Here is a 17,511-nt window from a genome sequence, read left to right as displayed (position 1 = left end):
TTACAGAAGTTGCTTATTTTGTTGCTGGGCAGAACACGGGCCATTGGGTACAGAGTGATTAAGGCACTTTAAAGCAGTTGTAAGCGGGTGTGCACGGGTTTACGCTGTGCTAAGCAATGGTAACCTCCGGTTACAGGTTCTTACACTCAGTTAGCTTCTACTTTGCTTAATCTGTGTAGGCAATGCTTACTCCCATGCAAATGCACTTAAACATGCTTACTAGTGCTTATATATGCTTACTACTGCTTATTTGTGCTTAAACCTGCTTACTAGTGCCTTATTCATTATGACACTGACACTTCACATGCGCATTTAATGCAGTACTCCAGTTCACATTTAAATGTTATTTAGTAGGTTATACAGTAAAACAAAAATGTAAAAATATGTTCATATACAGATTTCACTAGAAAAATGGTATGTGCTGCAGTGGGACTCGAACCAGGAATGCCTGCTTGTTAGGCGGATGCTCTGATCATTACACTATTACTGTGCTGCTTCATTTGCATATATCTTCCTTGTTATCCTCTTCAGCCTTTTATGCTGCTTTAACCATAGCTAAGCGATGGGCACACCCATGCACCTACGGTTAGCTATACTCAGAGTTTTAAAAAAATACAGGGATTTCTTCTTATTATTTTTATGTCCTGTTGCTGTTGTACACATGGGGGACTGTGGGTGGGGCTATGCGGACACCTATGAGCAGTCTTGCTCATTTATTTACACTTTCTACTTTTCTGCTTTGCAGGGGGTGTGTTTATTCTGAGAGCTCTGCTCTCAGGCACGCCCCCTGCACTTGTCCACACTCCGTGTAGGATTAGGAGTTCAGGCAGTGTGCCTTCATTAATATGCTTGGCGTGCTGCCGTCCACCTCCTAAATGGCCGCTTCCGTGCAGGACTACACTAGTCCTGCACGGAAGATTAGTGAATCCGGGGGAATGAGTATTATGATGCAAATACACCAAAAACAATGGAAGCATTCATGACAAGGACCAGCAGTAACAGGTTAAAACAAACAAAAAAAGGCAGAATGAAAAGGAGAGAAAGAAAGAGAGAGAGCTAGATTGAGGTAAAATAAAGAGTTTGGAGGACAGAAGCAGGAGAAGCAGAGGAAGAGTGAGGTGTCTTAGATTTGTGACAGGTGCCTGGCTGAAGAAAGTTTGTGGTGGATGTGGATGTAGTTTTTTTTTTTCTTTGAAAACCAAGAGAACTTTACAGAACTTTGTAGCTAGATTGGGCTGTTGGTTTGGAAGTCAGATGGAAGGAGTGAAATAAGAGCTGTAATGTAGGGGACAGCAGTGCACAGGATTACTGACTAGATAAGCAATAGTTAATGACAAAGAAAGTACAGTAAAATATGAACAGATCTATATAGATGAGGATCTGCATGTGGGTAATAGACAAACTGGAAACAGGTAAAGGCAGGAGAAAGCCAAGAACAAAGTAGAGTAGAGAAAGATGAATATTAGAAAGGCAGTGAGGAGAATTATCAAAGAGGAAAAAGCGAGTGCAGAGGGCTAGAAGCTAGCAGATAATAATAGGATTATATAGGAGGCAAAGTTAGCAATGGATAGGCAGCTCCCAAGTCCTGGGGAAGAGAATAAAGGAAGTATGAAGAAGAGTAGAGAAGAAGTAGATAGAGAGAGAAGGGGGAAGGAATTTATCCAGAAAAGAGAAAGGAGAAAGAGTAAGTGGGAACAACTAGTCAAGAGAATGAACAACATAGGAATTCTGGGGACAGGAAAGCAGAGGATAGGACAAGAAGATGTGTAGTCATAGCCTAGGATATATGGGGTGTTCGAGGTGACAGATTCATTTACAGGAGCCATCCAGTCAGCGATAAGAAAAAACTACATGTTCAGTGAAGCGGGACAGTGCCCAACCCAGACTAACCATCACCGGCGATGGCCTGTAGCATTTTGTGTATTCAAATATTATGCTATTAGATGGTGCTCTGTGCATAGTGTAAATGTTTAGTTGTGACACACACGTAAAAGTAAACCTTTGTCAAGAGCAGAATATCCCCATTTTGTTTCCTAAAGCTGTCCTTGACTAGTTGTGTAGTTCATAATGATGCTGCTGCCTGATGTGGAGTTTGATTACTGACTAAACCATTTAAATCATTAAAGATGTTTACTAGATCTCCAATATATAATATAATTTACTGTCAATAAGAATATGGATGGTATTAATGTGTGTAAGAATTACTTTCATTTTCCATCAACACAACTAGTAGCTGTCCATCTAACTATATGTACTAGGTACCTGCCATTACTCCATTAATAATGACAGTGCTTTGCATCCTATATGTATATATTTATAGCAGGTTATCTTATTTTGTTGCTCAAGTGATTTCCCATTGTCCTAACAATATAAACTAATGTAGATCTTACAAAGGTGACTACTTTTACTGTTAATGCACCCATCCCTACTGAGATAAATGTAATTTTGGCTATCCAAAGTCTTTTTAGAGTGACTCCCCTCATTGGTAGTACCACTTTAGTCCATCTTACTTTTCAAAAGTTCTGCACGCTTACTTACTTAATTGATTACTCAGTATATTCCTGCCACTCCAAACATTTTTCTTGAAAAATGATAATCTGTGCACAAGCACAGACTGATTGACTACCACTAAACTCTGACTGGCTTACTTCACTCCCCAACCTCTGCTTCCTTGGGTTTTGTTAATTTTATATATATTAAGTCACTCTGACCTTACACAAAATAATAATAATACCATTAATCCACCACTTCATCGCCCTATATATTATACTACAAGTGGTACTGCATTCCTGTAACTCATCTCTTCTCCTATAACTTTTAACATACCAGTCGACATTCCTATCCTCTGTCACTTACATGAATCTATCTCACCTCATTTACTTAATTATGGAATTATATGCTGCACCTGTCTGATGCTCAATTTGCATATATTTGGCTATGCTCTCAATATACAAAGTATTGCTCTTCCTAGAAAACGCCCCTTCTGTATTTACAATACCAAGACCATATGGACCAAAGTTACCTCCATGCTATCTACAGCCATGGCCAACTCCACCCATTTATATTCAAATGAGTATTAGTATCAAAATATTATATAGGTTTAGAAATTATACTCATCTTTCACCTCAAAGTAATGCCTCACATCAAGACATATTGCCTCACATTTCAACTATACTTCAGCAAACTATCATAGTGCCTAATCATGAATCACAGTTGTATCCCTGATTTCCTAGGATAGGAAGACATTCACCCCAACCTAGACCCAACCAAAAATGATATATGTCCACTGACACATCCGTATCCTTACAGACTAAAGATCTACTGCTTTAATACCTGAAGCTTTTGTAACAAAATTGAAATAAACATATGGATTTCTTTCTTCAGTCCTGATATCCTACCTGTCTCTGAAACCTGGCTAAAATCTTCAACTCCTGATTAACAAATTGTCCCTTCTTTTTATAGTATTATCACAAAGACATACTTTTTAAATGAGTCAGGGGCATCAGTCTCCTGTTTTAAAACAGCCTAATAGTACCACTCTTTCTACTCCAGTCTTTAATAAATCTGAATTTCTTATAGCTGTTATCAGTCTTGACCCTCACAATGTTTTACAGACAGCTGCAATTTACACTCCAGCCAGTACTATACATTCCAATATGGTAATATGTTAACCATTTGAAATGTCAGGACCCGCTAGAATGAGTCCTGAAACATGAAGACCGAATGGCTGAAAAAGTACCTAATATACTAGGCTTGTGTTGGTTGTTTCCCAGAATATTCTCTTTGCTTCTTGGTATGTTGATCTCCGTGTTGGTATATATAAGTTTGGGGTGAGAGGTGCTTGTCCCCCACATAGAGCCAGATCCAACATTAGGTGATCTGAACATTTGCTTAGGGCCTGTGGACTGGAAAGGGCACTGTAACTGCCATAGCATTTAATTTTTAATTACACAATTAAAAAAAATACATTTCTTCTTGAAGGACACACTCTGTGGGAGAGAAAAGTAATGGGACACCAGTAATACTGTGTGTGTGTGTGTGGGGGCTGGTCCATTCCTCTGCCTAAAGACCTGTTTGATCATGATCTGGTTCTGCTCCCACATCAAGGGGTTGCAGGGGGCTTGTCCCCCTACAAAAAAAGTTTATTGGAGAAGAGCAATTATCAAGATTTGCTCTTCTCCAATAGTTTTGGCCTTGTTTTTTGGAGGGTAGCTTGTCTGCTAGATATCATAAAATGCATCCTGCTTTGGATCACTTCCAGCCTGAAACATTATACTCTAACTCAGAGAAATTTCAGCACATAGACTGATGGCTCCTATCCTATCCCTCACTGCATATAAGTCAACCTCCTCCATAAACCTCTGCAGCCCGATGCAGACAATAAAAAAGAGCAAATTAAACAGATATTACTACAAGAAGGAGAAAAATCCAAGACTGGATTTATACCTCTAACCCCTTATTCATAAAATTCAGTGATCTTACCTGCCTCTCTTAGTTACCATCTTCCTATCTAATGTGGGAGCAAACTTAAGTACAAAAAACATAACTGCTGTCTAAATTAGGTCTACAAAAGCCTTTTTAAGGTTTGTGTTCAATAACTTACTTCAGTCAAGTAAGTGAAACTCTGTGAAAAGTCCCCCTCAGTAGTGAGGTCTCTTACTTTATAAAGACTTTCCTTAAAATTCTGAATTCCATAGCCCTATTATGGATGGAAAAATCCAACCCAGCCCTCTGGCAGACCACAAAAATCAAACACGTTATGATTACATGCGATAAAGCATGTGAGGTCTAGAAAGCTAAAAATACTACATCTGCATACCAAATCAAGAAAAATCAAAAGGAGAAATGCTACTACCATCGTCAAACATGCAACAGAAATAATATAAAACTCCTCTGGTGGCCCAAAATCAAACTTTTCTATCCAGGTAATAACATAAATAAAAATGCATTACCATGGGAACTTGATCTCAAAGTAGACTGTATAATAAATGCTTATTTTATCCAAGCTCCCACCTCTCTAGCACCCCTCTAAAGCTCAAATAACTGCCAGTTCTACTTCAGCTTACCATCACTCTGTAAACCCAAACTCAAAAATACATCACAGAGCCTACATCATCTAGCCTATATCCATTAAAACTATTACAAATCTAATATCTAAGTTAAAAAAAAATGACTTCCCTTCCTTCAGTTGTACTCCCACTAAATATCTTCAGTTGGCTGTTAAATCCACTTCCCTGTCAATTGATATACTAATAAATCAATCTATAAATGAACAACATGTACCCAAACAATAGAAGCAAGCTTATATTAGCCATGTCCATTAAGGTAGACAAAATAGCAACACAACAAATTACAGACACATGGCAATGTTATAGCCAAACCCCAAATCCTTGAAAATGTATCAATAAATTATATATTTCCCTTAACATAAGCTAATTACTAGAAGCCAGCATGGATTTCAACTAAGTCTCAATACCAACTCAACCCTCATCCGTTGTCACCCCCTTTTTCCACATTGGGTAGAGGTGTTACCTCAACAGTGACAATCATCTCGAGCTAAGGTTTACACCATTGGGTGGCTAGCCCTGCTGTGGTAGCTCATCCATGCCACTCACTCCTAGGGTTAATTTAGAATTTCCAATCCACCTGCTGCATGTTTTGGAGTGTGGGAGGAAACCAGAGCACCCATAGGAAACCCACGTGACCACCAGAAGGACAGGCAGACTCTGCACAGAAGGCACCCCAGCCGAGAATCGAACAGACGAACCTCTTGCTGTGAGGAGACCACACTAACCGCTGCACCACAGTGACTGCCCTCAACTCAACCCTCATATCCTTCTTAAACATAACATATACCTACCTAAATCATAACATCCTTACCGCCTCAATTTTCATAGACCTTTCTAAAGCCTTTGAAGCTGTGTCGCATGACCTTCTACTCAAAAGACTTGCTGGAATAGGACTAAGCTGACCAAGTCTAAGCTAGTTCGAAGCAATCTCCCTGGCTGCAACCAATCAGTTACACTCAAAGATACATTCTCTACTTTTCTTACAAACTCAATAGGCATTTTAAAAGTCAGTTCTTGCCCCTTTACTTTTCAATATCTTCATCCATAATTTGTATAACATTGTTGAGAAATGTGCCACCATACAATTTGCAGATGACTGTCCATTAATATGCTCAGAAACATCAGCTTCCAAATTTTAAGAACTATATCAACTCATCATTACTAATCTGGAAAAAGGCTCTCAGAACCCCAACTGATGATAAATGCAAAAATAAGAAAAAATAACCAGTAGTCTGCCTGTAATGTAAACTCTAAAAACACTTCTCAGATCGTTAACACCTGTGTGGACAAACAATAAAAAAACTTTGGTGTAATCACAGACAATAAACTAAAAATTGACTGGCACCTGAATCATGATATACTGTATCTAAGACCAATCAAAAACTGGGTTCTTTGGGGGGGTGGAGCCTAGATGGTCAACTGAGAGCAGTGAATTTTGAGAGCTCCATAAACTAGTATAATAATATAGGAAAATGTTATTATTTTAAAGTTTAAAATGTCAGAAATCTATAGATAAACTACTAGACTACATAAACATCAATTTTGGTGGAGATATACAAAAATTTTCATGTCAAGTAACTTGGAGATATATTGAGTCACTGAATATGAACAACTGAAGGTATGCTCATCCAGATGCTGCTTTGAAAAAAGAACTGCAATTGATGACATCTACCTTACAGGAACTATCTTTGAAGATGGATGGCTTTAAAAATGACTTAGAAAAACTCAAATTAAATTCTCAAAAACAGACTGATTTAAGAAAATATTACAGCGACACCATACAAAAATAACAAATATAGAGACTTCTCTAAATGACACTGATGGGAGACTCAAAGAGGAAGAATTCCAAAAAGAATTTCTGCTTAAACAGAATACATGGCTGCTTAACAAAATAGATGACTTAGAAAACAGGGAAAGGAGAAACAATATAAGGATCTTTGGTCTGCCTGAAAACACTGAAGGAGAAGACATTATTTCATTCTTAACCTGGATTCCTAAAATTTTAGACTTGAAAGAGGGGCTTTCATTTGAAATTGAAAGGGCACATAGAACACTGAGGAAATCTGCCTCTAATTCAACAAATACTACACCTAGATCCATAGTTATAAAATTTCTTTCATTTCTGGACAAGGAACTGATATTAAAATCTGCTTAGAGAAAATCACCATTAAAATACAATCAAAGCCTGATTAGATTTGACAATGATTATTCTTCCAGAATACTAGAACAAAGGAAAAAAGTCTAGCCAATAATAAAACTGTTGAAACAACATTAAAGCACAGCTGGCCTTTCCAGCCAAGTTAAAAATACTTTTTGCCAATGAGATGAGAATCTTTAATGACTTAGAAGAAGCTACTATATTCATCAAAAACAGCAACATAGTGTCTATCCCAGAAGAAATGAAATGGATGGCTCCTACTCTAAAAAGAATTAAAGAAACAGATCCTTGGACTGATGCTAGAAAGAAGAAACAAAAAACTGATTCCAAGATAGCTGTCCCAAAAAAAATAACTCTTACAACTGCATCTCTCAAAGTATCAACTGATATGGTACATCACTTGTCATCTGTTCTCTTTTTAAAAAAAAGGAGGGTTTCTTAAACAACTGAGAAACAGTAATGATTTATTCAGAATGTTCAAAGAGTCCAGTAATTCTTCACAAACAGCTTGTGATCGAGGTTTACTGATGTTTGTGTATTAGGAAGAGACATTTGGTGTTTTAGCCTGGATCCAGGGGAAGGGGGTGGATAAGACTGTGATTTGGGATATTTTGGCAGAGAATAGTTTGTTTATACATCTGCTGAGTGAGAGGTGGAAAGGCTGGTAGAATGCGTTATCTCTTATTGTGGCGGTTTGTTGGGAGGTTTTTGTTTTTTTTTTGATCTGTTTGCTCTCTGTTCTTTTCCTGGCTGCTGCCTCACTGAAAGAGAGGGAATTTAGGCTTGAAATTGCAGTGAAGTGAAGCTTTGCTTCAGATGCATTGCGAGCCTCTGGTATGCAGTATACAGACACATTAACAGAAACAGATGCTCCCAGATTGCTGTGGTAACAGAGACAGTGTGACGATAATGCTTAATGGCTCTCAAGAGCCTCTGAGATGGTTCTCGGCAATGTTGTTTTTGGTTTTATATATATATATATATATATATATATATATATATATATATATATAAAATAAAAGGGCTGTTTTCAACCACATATACACATATTGATGGTCTCTCAACACTTCGTTTAGCTCATTGAGTTGATTCTTGATAAAAAAAGCATAATTTTATATTTAAAATGTATTTTGGTCCAAACACATAAATTTCCAAACTTCTTCAGACATCCTTTTTGGTTGGTGCAGCAGTTTATATTAACATTAAAATAATCTACATCATTGAATCAATCAACAAGTTATTTAAGAATGCAATCCATAAAAAATTAAAGGTATACATCCCAAATTAAATTTGTATTACTACCCTATATATTAATGGATGATATTTAAAACAAAATAAAATCATTTCATGTACTATATTTTGATTGCCTTACAATACATTAAAGACAGCATAATTATGTAAACACATATTATTCTAAAAGGGCATTAAAATCAACTCACAATCCTTCAAAATCAATTTATTATGTTTTTATGTAAATAAAAATTGTTGTTTACCTATCTAATTGTTTAAGTTTCAAAGTGCACATAATAGAGGCATACTCATTAAGGCCTGGGAAAATGTGTGCAAAAGTTCGAATCTGCCATAAAAGTTAATTTTCCTCTAATTTAAGTGCCCATGGTCCCCCTCTTGTGTTATGTTGCTCTTGGTGTAAAATTGTAAACCAAAATTTATGAGTGGGGAATTCCAATATGTGCCTAGCCAATGCATTAGTTGTATTTCCTTTATTAATGTGGTAGAAATGTTCATATATTCTTTGTCTCATTCTTCTCTCTGTCTTCCCTATAGAAAAGGACTGACATTGTTGGCATAGTGCTACATAAACAACCCCTTTAGACTCAGAGTTATATTTCCTACTTATTCGGTATACTCTATCCCTAATATTAATTTTATTACCAATCAATATGTATTGACATTGGTGACATCGGCCACATTTCAACATTCCTCTATTTCTTACTACGTTATTTTGCAATTCTAATAGATCTTTTAAATTCTGCTTACGTCTATATGTTATCCGTAAAGATGTTGCAAACTTCTTGTTTTTATGCATATCTTCTGTAATTAAATTCCAATTTTTGTACAATGTGCTCGAAACAATTCTTGCATCATTGGAATATGTTGTAATATACTTAGGGCCTACATTACCTACTTTATTATTAACTGTAATGTTATTAACAGAAGTATCTTCTATGAAATGATAGCCTTTTAACAAAATAGACTTAAAATGCCCAGTGTTTCTTTTTGTTGTTACTTCTTTACAAATTTGGTCAAATAAACTAGTTGGATAACCCCTACTATTAAACATTTTTCTAAGAAGGTTACATTCTTTATAGAAATCATCTTCCATGGAAACCATCCTTGCAGCCCTTACTACCTGCCCTTTCTTTACTGCTTTTTCCTGATGAAAGTGATGGCTGCTTAAAAAATGCAAAAATGGTTGGATTCATAAACGAACCATGGGCTACTGCCTTTGGCGGTTCTGCTTCCTTCGCAGTTGTTGTTGTCCCTGGCCTCTGATATTCTGTTGTTGTTGGAGTGTTTTCCGGTGAGCACCCTGAAAATCCTGGCCATTAGCATCATTTGAAGTATTAACTGATGCATAGTTTGTATTTTTGCCATTCCTATTTCTCTCACTCTTCATCAATTGCTGGGGCTGCACAATGTCATCATTGCCAGTGTCATCTACATTTCTGTCAGGGAGGCGTTGACCATTTGTAACCTCCCCTTCTCCAATCAAATTTGAAAATTGTGGGGGCGGGGGATAGGCAGTGCCTTGTGCATATGCATGTACATCCTTGTTAAGTTTCTTTTTCTTAATTTCAATTGCTTGTTTTATGACAGAATCAATAGAAGTGTAAATGCGGCTATAATCGAATTTATATTTATCAAAGTCTACATCCGATGTAATATTCTGCTCTAACACTTCTAATTCACATTATTTAAGAGCGTCCACTTGTGTGCCATATTATATAATCAGAACACCCAAAAATTCTATTAATTGTCTGTCAAATAAACTAATTAACTCATGATGGAAACTTGATTTTGAAATTAGTCCAACAGGGTTTAGCCACTGAAGTAGCCATTTAGACACTAATCCTTGATTAGTGCATTCTTGTAGGTAACTGATCTCCAACTGGAGCTTCCGATATTTTAATAATTTTTTTATCAAATTCATTAAGATTTACAATAATTGAAGGATTGTTAGTTGTCAAAGAACCCTGCACATTAGAATTATTGTCATTAGCACTGCCAAAAAAACAGGTGTTTTAAGATATTCAGAAACAACCAGCAGTGTTTCAGGTTGATATTGTGCTTGTTCTTGGCTATTATTGTGATTTAAACCATTATTATTATCAATGTTCTGATTAAACAATATGGCACACAATAGGCATATGCACAAGGCACTGCCTATCCCCCGCCAGGGACAACAACAACAGCGAAGGAAGCAGAACTGTTGAAGGTCAGTAGCCCATGGTTCATTTACGAATCCAACCATTTTTGTAAGTACACAAGGCGACTTTAAAGTTTTTAATTACACAGACTTCTGCATAGATACAAAGTTTGTTGATTTGCCATCAAAAGGGCTAACGTTTGTCCCAGATAAAAAAGCTAATTTAGCAAGAACAATTCTAGACTTAAAAATATTTGTCCAGAAATTCAACCTATCGGTGCTTATGGGCAACATCCCTACTTTAACTCATGATACAAAAGTTTCCAGTTTATTTAATCCATGCTTACATGCAACTATTGCACTTTTTGAATGCATTTGCAAAATTAATTTGAGAACTGGTTTATATAAAGACAATGATAAAAATGACTATGTTAACATAACTTCTGAGGAACTGGACTTTTTAACATCTTTAAAGTTACATAGAATCAGAGTTATGAAACCAGATAAAGGTGGAGGACTCATATTTATGTATGAAAATGACTATGTACAAAAAATGCTCAGTGTTTTAAATGAAGATTCTTATTGTTTGATAAGTACTAATGAAGTAAATATTGCTCACAAGCATATACATAATATTATCAATGATTTGTTCTTGGAGGGAAGTATATCTTTGGACATTTTGTATTATTTAACTATGGTAGCACCAAAGACACCTGTTTTATTTGGCACTCCCAAGATATACAAAAACATATCTAACCCACCCTTCAGACCAATAGTCGATGGGAGGGGATCAATTGAGTATGCTTGTGCAAAATACGTAGATAATACATTAAAACCAATTATTAAAAGTGAAGAACAAATCTGCCCAGACTCATGGGGATTTTTGGATGGAATTAATAAATTAGAATTCAACGAAAATTATAATTTTCTAATGGTGGATATAAAAGATTTGTACACCGTAATCCCACAGGACCTGGGCTTGGATTGGGTTAGAAACCTACTTACCATAAAAGGGGTTGATAACAATGAAATTTATGTTTTAGAAACATTGCTACAATTGGTTCTTGGCAATAACTTTATGCTCTTTAATGGGTAAACTTTTAAACAAACATCGGGTGTTGCTATGGGTGCACCCTGTGGGGGCAGTTTTGCCAACTGCATCTTGGCGTATTGGGAGCATGAATTTTTGTTTAAAGATCAACTCTTTCAAGAACATACCGCCTGGTATACCAGATACCAGGATGATATGTTATTTTTATGGAAATGAGATGTTACTTCTGTTTCACCTTTTATTGCAGAAGTCAAAAAGTTAACAATTTTTTTTGGATTTTACTTATCAATTTGAGACTGAAGCTATTAACTTTTTGAATGTCCTGATATCAAAGGACAAAAATAATGATAGCTATAAAATGGTTATATATAGAACATCTACTTATTCAAATACATTTTTGCATTTTTCAAGCAGCCATCCCTTTCATCAGAAAAAAGCAGTAATGAAAGGGCAGGTAGTAAGAGCTGCAAGGATGGTTTCCATGGAAGATGATTTCTATAAAGAATGTAAACTTCTTAGAAAAATGTTTAATAGTAGGGGTTATCCAACTAGTTTATTTGACCAAATTTGTAAAGAAGTAACAACAAAAAGAAACACTGGGCATTTTAAGCCTATTTTGATAAAAGGCTATCACTTCATAGAGGATACTTCTGTTAATAACTTTACAGTTAACAATAAAGTAGGTAGTATAGGCCCTATGTTTATTACAACATATTCCAATGATACAAGAATTGTTTTGAGCACATTGTACAAAAATTGGAACTTAATTACAGAAGATATGCTTATAAACAAAAAGTTTGCAACATCTTTACAGATAACATATAGACGTCAGCAGAATTTAAAAGATCTATTAGAATTGCAAAATAATGTAGTTGCAAGAAATGGAGGAATGTCGAAGTGTGGCCGATGTCACCAATGCCAATACATATTGATTGGCAATACAATTAATATTAGGGAAAGAGTATACCAAATAAGTAGGAAATATAACTGTGAGTCTAAGGGGATTGTTTATGTAGCACTATGCCAACAATGTCAGTCCTTTTATATAGGGAAGATGAAGAGAAGAATGAGACAAAGAATATTTGAACATTTCTACCACATTAATAAAGGAAATACAACTAATGCATTGGCTAGGCACATATTGGAATTTCCCACTTATAAATTTCGGTTTACAATTTTACACCAAGAGTAACATAACACAAGAGGAGGACCATGGGCACTTAACCTAGAGGAAAATGAACTTTTATGGCAGATTCAAACTTTTGTACACATTTTCCCAGGCCTTAATGAATATGCCTCTATTATGTACACTTTGAAACTTAAACAATTAGATAGGTAAACAATAATTTTTATTTACATAAAAACATAATAAATTGATTTTGAAGGATTGTGAGTTGATTTTAATGCCCTTTTAGAATAATATGTGTTTACAAAATTATGCTGTCTGTAATGTATTATAATGCAATCAAAATATAGTACATGAAATGATTTTATTTTGTTTTAAATATCATCCATTAATATATAGGGTAATAATACAAATTTAATCTGGGATGTATACCTTTAATTTTTTATGGATTGCATTCTTAATTAGCTTGTTGATTGATTCAATGATGTAGATTATTTGAATGTTAATATAAACTGCTGCACCAACCAAAAAGGGTGTCTGAAGAAGTTTGAAAATTTATTCAAACGGAAGCGCTAACATAATATAACATTTCTACGAGGAGCATACAGCCGTTTTGCTTGTTTGTTCATTTTAAACAGTTTTATTGTTTGTAGTTCTTTTGACATTAAGGACTTACATAAGAGTGGAAGTCTGGGTTATTGTGAAAGACTAAGAGTACTTGCTCTTGTGCAGAACCCTTTGCAGTGGTCTGGGAGGTGAGCTTGCTCGGATGTGTTGGGCATATGGGGATAGCTGATTCTAGGGTGTTTGGTTTGCCAGGAAGTGCTAGAGAGTCATCAGATTTTCTTTGTGGAAATATCTGTAGGAATGGAAGGTGTGTTGAGTGGTTCAATGGCAAAGTGGCCACTACATGGAACAGGCTGGTAAAATGGAACAGGACAAATATTGGTTTGGATATTTTAACAACAGCCTGGAAACACATGGCATGAACTAGTGAATGGTATTTTGACAAAACTGGATAGGTATTGTTGCCCATGCTTGAAGTATTGATATGTGTTTATGTAAGGATGGAAATATACTTATAACAAATAAGAAACTAGAAGGGTCTCATAATTTAAAGTCTATGGACTGTAGAAACATGCTTGGAAGGAGCTAATAATAAGAATAGCATTACAGCTTGTGGTCTCTTAAATAACTAAGCTACAGCCAAAAAAAAAAAAAAAAACACACACACAATAGTTATGTAATGTATGATTTTAGTAAATCTAGACATAAAATATATAATCATCATATAAGATGAAACAGTCTGCTGAATTTAGATATTAAAGACAGGATTTAATAACATGGGCTTATATATAATAACACTACTGTCTTAACCTGTCATAAATGACATACACTACATTGAACATCAAGGGGAAGCATGATGATTTTCTTATATAAATAAATATGAATAACAAGTCATGTAATTCCTTTAACTTGAATTGTAGTTTTTGTAACCCATCTTGAACATATATAATACTTAAGTGGTTACCAAGGTAACTAATGTTTATACATGACATCAAACTGACAAAGTTGTTCAAGAGAAACAATAGAAGCCTGAACTAGAATGTCTCAGAATGTAATAAACATATTCTGATCAAATAGTATTAAATTGACAATAATCAATCAGTTTAACCTTTGCTGATTATACAAAATATAATGTTGCCATTTAAATCTAAAAACTTTCAGTATATGCCATAAAATGGCAAATTCTGAATATGGAAAGGGAACTTGTAATCATTAATCAGAATAAGTGAATTTGTTGTTTTTAACATATAATTCACTCATTTTATAATAAAAAACAACAGATATGAAAATCCTTATGTGTAGGAAATGGGGGGAAGAGGGATGCACTGATAATTAAAATGCACTAACTTTCATCAATGTTCACATAAAACAAACTTGAAGCTTTATGTAAGTTAGAAACAAACAAAATAATTTCTTAAATGCTGGCAAACAATGAAATATAACTTCTGATATATCCAGTAAAATACATTGTATTATAAACATTAGGTATAAATATTATTACCATCTATTTGTATTAAGTAATAAGTTTTGAAATACTTCATCAATAAGGGTGAATATGTTAAATAACTGTCTGCTATAATCTTTTACTGAGGTTTTATATATGATACATCCTACTTTACTATGATTGAATTGCTTGTCATCTATCTTTCATGTAAATATTAATTGCGTATACAATAAGTAGACATTTATATTGTATTAGAATTCTGTCTAATCTACTTTAGTACTATATCTGTTCAAAATAATATAAATATTGCTTATTCCTATTACAAATATTCTCCATATGATAATTCAGTTTATGGAGCTCAGATGTTCTGGTTTGTCAAGGTATGAGTGATAATCTGATGGACTTAGATTTATCCATCAGATTAGGAATGATTTTCATTCCATGGCTAGTGTGGATCTTAGTTTTGTTAACATTTATTCATTTAAATCTATTTCACAAAACATTTTTAGTATGCCTGACCAAAACATTACTTTATTGGTAAACACCCAAAGTATAAAACTGATAATTTCCTTTAAAAGCTCAAACATATACTTTATAGTTATCAGAGGAAAATGTTTAATAGTCACAATAAAACAAAAAATACATAGTCTAAATAACTTAAGATGGATTTAACTTTATTATCTTTAAATGCCAGTGGCTTAAACAATCCTAGCAAGAGATCAAATCTACTGAAATATTTAAATTTGAACAAAGAACAGATTGTCTTCCTTCAAGAAACTAATTTCAAAACAAATGACAATTACACATGGAATCATAAGGAATATATGATATTGGCACAATCCACTTATAAGACAAAGACAAAAGGGGTAACAATTTTCTGGAAAACAAATGAAATTAACCCAGAAATCATTTATACGTATGAAGATAAAGAAGACCTTATGGGATTAGTAATAGTTATATATAATAACAGAATACGGACCCTAGCCAATCTATACTGGTTCCCAGGCATTGTAACAGGAACTGTAAAAAAACACTTGGATTTCATTTCCAATAATTATAAAGGCAACTTAATATTAGGAGGAGATTTTAACTGTATATTTGATATTTCTGAAACTACAAATAAAAGACAGCTGCATACACTTGCTGTATCAAAATCTTCAAACAAGTTGGTAGAATCATTTAATCTTGTAGATACTTTAAAATTTAAAGAAGATAAATCTTTGTTGTTTTCCCATCAAGATCACAGTTTTGATACTCAAACTACTAAAATAGATAAAATATTTGCTGCCCATGACTTACACTCTAAAATCATTAATTTCTCAATCACTCCCTGCCCCTTTTCAGACCACAATTTATTGATACTAAGACTTCAAAATGGGTACAAACCATTAATCTTTAACTCCAGATTTCCAGCATATATAACTAAAATTAAAGAGTTCAAACCCTGGTTATTACCTGAATTACAGTTCTTCTTAGAAATTAATTACACCACATAGATAAATAAAATAATGATATGGGACTCATTAAAAGTTTACATATATGGTAAAACCATAAGTTGGTATAAAAAATCAGAGAATGGGATTCTGAATTATCATTTCTACAATCCAAACTTTTGTCAGTAAATGCTGAAAAAAAATCAAAATCATTTGGAGATGAAAAAGAAAGTAGACGTATTAAACAATAAATACAACAGAATTCTAACACATAAAACCAGTTTAGCTTTAGAAAAACTAAAAATTAATACATTGGCCACTTCTTTCAAATATCTGCATAATTTATCCACAAGAATCAAAATGCAATCAAAAGCTAATAACATTAAAAGTATCTTCCATGAAAAGAAAGGGAAAAATGTCTTGGATATAGGTGACATTCTTGATGCCTATAGAAATCACTATATGGAACATTTCCAAAAAGAAAATATACATATCAATCAATTAAATCTAGATGAAAAATGTTCTAATATAAAAAAACAGAAAAATTAAAACTAGATCTACCAGCACCCCTATCCTATAAAGAAATTACAGATACAATAAAAGAGGGTAAAAATAATAAAGCTCCAGGTATAGATGACATAATTATGGAAATATATAAACTTTTTCCTTCAAAGATACTATACCTCTTCCATAAAACTTTATTCAAAATTCAGTCACAAGATTTAATCCCACCTTTTTGAAGATATTCCTTAATCACACCAATCCTAATGGAAAACAAATCCCCAAACCTCTGTACCTCATATAGAGCTATATCATTATTAAATAATGACTATAAGACATTTATGACAATATTAACTAACATAATGAAAATACCATTATCCAAAACAAATAATAATGATCAAACTGGATTTATATAGCCTAGGCACACATATGACAATATTAAAAGGATAATTTCTCTTATAGATTATGTTAATAAAGAAAATAAATAAACACTCATAATTAGCTTACATATAGAGAAAGCCTTTGATTCCCTAAATTGGGACTATTTATTCAAAATCCTAATGCTATTTGAATTTACTGAATCCTTTGTTCATCTCCTAAAGGAGATATATATATATATATATATATATATATATATATATATATATATATATACTTACAAATAATTTAGCGTATGTCAAGTTAGGTCCTTTTACCGCTGAATCTATACATATAACAAAAGGCACTAAACAAGGATGTTCCATGTCACCAAATCTATTTGTTCTCGCTATTGAA

The sequence above is a fragment of the Protopterus annectens genome, chromosome 1.part0, assembly GCF_019279795.1.
Source record: "Protopterus annectens isolate FY-2018-M chromosome 1.part0, PAN1.0, whole genome shotgun sequence".
NCBI lineage: Eukaryota > Metazoa > Chordata > Ceratodontiformes > Protopteridae > Protopterus > Protopterus annectens.
The sequence above is the reverse complement of the archived record's forward strand: the minus strand, read 5'-3'. Positions refer to the sequence as shown.